This window comes from Gorilla gorilla, chromosome 14, assembly GCF_029281585.2.
Source record: "Gorilla gorilla gorilla isolate KB3781 chromosome 14, NHGRI_mGorGor1-v2.1_pri, whole genome shotgun sequence".
NCBI lineage: Eukaryota > Metazoa > Chordata > Mammalia > Primates > Hominidae > Gorilla > Gorilla gorilla.
The window spans coordinates 98,088,427-98,094,426 of record NC_073238.2 but is presented as its reverse complement, the minus strand read 5'-3'; positions in this window follow the sequence as shown (position 1 = coordinate 98,094,426).

Below are 6,000 nucleotides of genomic sequence, written 5' to 3'. Positions count from 1 at the left end.
TCTCCAAAACCATGCTTAATACACTTATCTTATTTCAAATTACCTTGTCTGTGGTATTCTCTTATAGCAACAGAAAATAACCTAAGGCAATAAGGACTAAGGCAATAACCCTCTCAATGACTGATAGAAATACTTAACAGCCTATCAGCAAAGATATAGAATAACTGAACAACATCATTTGTACCAGCAACCACTTTCTTATATTATTTGAGAAAAATGTGTTGAGATAAAAATATAATTTATCAGTATAAGTTCATTAGGATGTACTTTGAAAACACAAAGAATTACCCTAGAAAGAATGCCTGAGCTAGAAGGGCAAGGATGGGAAAAATAAACAAATATAGAAGCCAATAATCTTTAAACATGGATAAATGTAAATAAATGTAAATAAAATAAGCTCTATCTTTACAAAATGATAATGATGATATTGATGATACTGTCTATTTTATATGAGAGAAAAGTACAATATGAAGTACTGTAAACAAACAACATGCAAGTAAGCTGAGGATGATTGGTATAAACCTTTTTGATAACCTTGTGTTGTTTACAATGATAGTTAATATAATAAGTTTGCATTTTGTTACATATCATGATATGTAACAAAAGAAAGCCTGTGGATAAATTGAAGGAGACCAAATTAGCATACAAACCCATAAAGGAAAAAAGAATATATTTTTAAAGGAAAAATAAATAGCATACAAAAAGATAGAATAATTAGAAGTTAAAAATAGTATGAAATAAGAAAACATTGTATCTAATCACAACAAACATAAGGACTAACCTCACCAATTAAAAACAAAGATTAAACGTAAAAAGTAAAAAATATTTCATTTTAAAAGGGCGCTACTAAAACACAAGTTTGTAAAGTACATGAAAGTAAAGTAGTGAAGACTGAATTGGGTATTTTTGTTTGGGAGTTTATTTGCATGCATATGCAAAAGTAGACTTTGATAGATATGTATGTAACACCAGTTACCAATTGTCCAATTCTCATCATACTGAGCTTTAAATATACATTTCTTAATTTAAGACAGGTGAAGCAGACAAAAATTTAGGAATATGAAAGGTTCAACATCATAATCAACAAACTTTATTAACATTATATGAAACATCACAATTGATGACTTAAATGGCACCTCTAACTATATATATTTTGTTCTCTCTTGGATACAATATTTATTAAAAATTGACCATAGAAATAGCTACACAGAAAATCACAAAGAATTTTGAATGCTTACTATTACCTAGATATGTTTATATATTATGTTTAAGTTCAAATTCTGTTCAAAGACTAAAAGTAATAACCATATGTTGTCAGTTGAAATGTGTCCATTCTTAAAAAATGTTGAAATCCTGACACTAGGTGCCTGTGAATGTGACCACATTTAAAAATAGGATCAAGCTGCTTTAATCAAGTTAAGAAGGGGTCATACTGGCTTATGGTGAGCACTAATTCAATGACCATTGTCCTTATAAGAGGAAAATTTGAACACAGACAACCACAAATTAAGACAATGTGAGGACATAGTCACACAGCAGAAAAGTCATGTGAAGACAGACAAACATGAAAGTGACAGATCTACAATGCAAGAAACACCAAGCACTGCCAGCAAACAGTAGGAACTAGGGGAGAGGCATGAAATAGTTTCTCCCTCAAAACTTACAGGATCAGCCAACTCTTCTGACACTTGGATTTTGGACTTCTAGTTTTCAGGACTGTGAGAGGATATTTTTTATTGTTTTAAACCACCCAGTTTGTGATAATTTGTTATGGCAGCCCTTAGAAAGTAATACACAGTACTTTTGAATATTAAAACAAAGCACTGATAAGTGATAGCTTGGAGAAAAAAAAAATGAAAGTTTAAAAATATATGACCAACAATGGCTAACACGGGGAAACCCCGTCTCTACTAAACATAAAAAAAATTAGCCACATGTGGTGGCAGATGCCTGTAGTCACAGCTACTCGAGAGGCTGAGGCAGGAGAATGGTGTGAACCGGTGAGGCGGAGCTTGCAGTGAGCAAAGATCGTGCCACTGCACTCCAGCCTGGGTGACAGAGCGAGACGCCTTCTCAAAAAATAAAATAAATAAATAAATAAATAAATAAATACAACCAACAACTGTTTAATACAATTTAATTGCAGGTGGAAAATTCACTAAGGATGACATGATAGTAGTACATGAACAGATTTTCAATAAATTGTAAAGGCTCTTAAAGATCCATATATATTATTTGACCACAACTAAATTAAATTAACATATGTAATAAGATATCTTTGAAAACCCCAAATTTTTGAAAATTAAGTAAGTCTTTTCTAAAGAATATATCAATTATAGAATAAATAACATGGACCATTTACTGAGTTATATTAAATATACAGAATATCAGAATTTGTGCTTCATCTTATAGTTCTGTAGAAAAAAATCTATATTTGTGAAAGTTCATGTAACATGGGGAAAGAAGCTTAAAATTGGTGATCTAAACTTCATTTTTAAACATTAGATTAAGAATAATAAATAAAACAAGGAGTAAGCAGTAAACAGGAAACAATAAAATAAGGACAAAAACTGACAAACATTAGAGAATGCCAACTAAGCAAAAAGTTGGTTATTTGCAAAAAGAAAGAAAAAACAAATTAACACTACAATAAAAAAGGAAATGGCACTACATATATTACAGGTATTAAAAAGACAATAAGAAAAATTTGTATGTTTAGAAGCAATAAATTTAAAATGAATAAATTCATGTAAAATTCTAATTTACCAAAATTAACACAGTAAAAAATGAAAGATCTGAATAGCCCTTATTGATTCAATAAAGTGAAATTTTTATTATAAGTTTTCAAACAAACTAAACTACTGGCTCAAGTACTTTCTCTTCTACCAGTGAATGCAATCAAATATTTTATGAAGAAGATTGTTTAGATTTTGACAGTTTCAAAAAGTTTATGAAAGATGCTATTATATTTAAATGCTAATACTTCTGTGAGGATAATAATAGATAAGAATAAAGGCAAATGTACTTTTTCTCAGGAATATCTGGACAGAAACAATAAACAAGGAATGCTTCAATCCAAGATGTTGTTAAGAATATACATCTTCTATAACTAAGATCAGAGCAGAACTGAAGGAGATAGGTACACAAAAAACCCTTCAAAAAATCAACAAATCCAGGAGCTGGTATTTTGAAAAGATCAACAAAATTGATAGACTGCTAGCAAAACAAATAAAGAAGAAAAGGGAGAAGAATCAAATAGATGCAATAAAAAATGATAAAGGGGATATCACCACCGATCCCACAGAAATACAAACTACCATCAGAGAATACTATAAACACCTCTACACAAATAAACTAGAAAATCTAGAAGAAATAGACAAATTCCTGGACACATACACCCTCCCAAGACTAAACCAGGAAGAAGTTGAATCGCTGAATAGACCAATAACAGGCTCTAAAATTGAGGCAATAATTAATAGCCTACCAACCAAAAAAAGTCCAGGACCAGATGGATTCACAGCCGAATTCTACCAGAGGTACAAAGAGGAGCAGGTACCATTCCTTCTGAAACTATTCCAATCAGTAGAAAAAGAGGGAATCCTCTCTAATTCATTTTATGAGGCCAGCATCTTCCTGATGCCAAAGCCTGGCAGAGACAGAATAAAAAAAGAATTTTAGACCAATATCCCTGATGAACATCGATGCAAAAATCCTCAATAAAATACTGGCAAACCAAATCCAGCAGCACATCAAAAAGCTTATCCACCATGATCAAGTGGGCTTCATCCCTGGGATGCAAGGCTGGTTCAACATACGCAAATCAATAAGCATAATCCAGCATATCAACAGAATCAAAGACAAAAACCACATCATTATCTCAATAGATGCAGAAAAGGCCTTTGACAAAATTCAACAGCCCTTTGTGCTAAAAACTCTGAATAAATTAGGTATTGATGGGACGTATCTCAAAATAATAAGAGCTATTTATGACAAACCCACAGCCAATATCATGCTGAATGGGCAAAAACTGGAAGCATTCCCTTTGAAAACTGGCACAAAACTGGGATGCCCTCTCTCACCACTCCTATTCAACATAGTTTTGGAAGTTCTGGCCAGGGCAATCAAGCAGGAGAAAGAAATAAAGGGCATTCAATTAGGAAAAGAGAAAGTCAAATTATCCCTGTTTGCAGATGACATGATTGTATATTTAGAAAACCTCATCGTCTCAGCCCAAAATCTCCTTAAACTGATAAGCAACTTCAGCAAAGTCTCAAGATACAAAATCAATGTGCAAAAATCACAAGCATTCTTATACACCAGTAACAGACAAACAGAGAGCCAAATCATAAGTGAACTCCCATTCACAATTGCTTCAAAGAGAATAAAATACCTAGAAATCCAGCTTACAAGGGATGTGAAGGACCTCTTCAAGGAGAACTACAAACCACTGCTCAACGAAATAAAAGAGGACACAAACAAATGGAAGAACATTCCATGCTCATGGACAGGAAGAATCAATATCATGAAAATGGCCACATTGCCCAAGGTAATTTATAGATTCAATATTATTCCCATCAAGCTACCAATGACTTTCTTCACAGAATTGGAAAAAACTACTTTAAAGTTCATATGGAACCAAAAAGGAGCCCGCATTGCCAAGTCAATCCTAAGCCAAAAGAACAAAGCTGGAGGCATCACACTACCTCACTTCAAACTATACTACAAGGCTACCCTAACCAAAATGGCATGGTAAAGGTACCAAATCAGAGCTATAGACCAATGGAACAGAACAGAGCCCTCAGAAATAATAGCACACATCTACAACCATCTGATCTTTGACAAACCTGACAAAAACAAGAAATGGGGAAAGGATTCCCTATTTAATAACTGGTGCTGGGAAAACTGGCTAGCCTTATGTAGAAAGCTGAAACTGGATCCGTTCCTTACACCTTATACAAAAATTAATTCAAGATGGATTAAAGACTTCAATGTTAGACCTAAAATCATAAAAACTCTAGAAGAAAACCTAAACAATACCATTCAGGACACAGGCATGGGCAAGGACTTCATGTCTAAAACACCAAAAGCAATGGCAACAAAAGACAAAATTGACAAATGGGATCTAATTAAAGAGCTTCTGCACAGCAAAAGAACTACCATCAGAGTGAACAGGCAGCCTACAGAATGGGAGAAAATTTTTGCAATCTACTCATCTGACAAAGGGCTAATATCCAGAATCTACAAAGAACACAACAAACTTTCAAGAAAAAAACAAACAACCCCATCAAAAAGTGGGCAAAAGATATGAACAGACACTTCTCAAAAGAAGACATTTATGCAGCCAATAGACACATGAAAAAAATGCTCATCATCACTGGCCATCAGAGAAATGCAAATCAAAACCACAGTGAGATACCATCTCACACCAGGTAGAATGGTGATCGTTAAAAAGTCAGGAAACAACAGGTGCTGCAGAGGATATGGAGAAATAGGAACACTTTTACACTGTTGGTGGGACTGTAAACTAGTTCAACCATTGTGGAAGACAGTGTGGCAATTCCTCAAGGATCTAGAACTAGAAATACCATTTAACCTAGCCATCCCATTACTGGGTATTTATCCAAAGGATTCTAAGTCATGCTGCTATAAAGACACATGCACACCTATGTTTATTGCTGCACTATTCACAATAGCGAAGACTTGTAACCAACCCAAATGTCCATCAATGATAGACTGGATTAAGAAAAAGTGGCACATATACACCATGGAATACTATGCAGCCATAAAAAAGGATGAGTTCATGTCCTTTGCAGAGACATGGATGAAGCTGGAAACCATCATTCTCAGCAAACTATCACAAGGACAAAAAACTAAACACTGCATGTTCTCACTCATAGGTGGAAATTGAACAATGAGAACATTTGGACACAGGAAGGGGAACATCACACACTGAGGCCTGTCATAGGGTGGGGGGGGCTGGGTGAGGGGGGAGGGATAGCA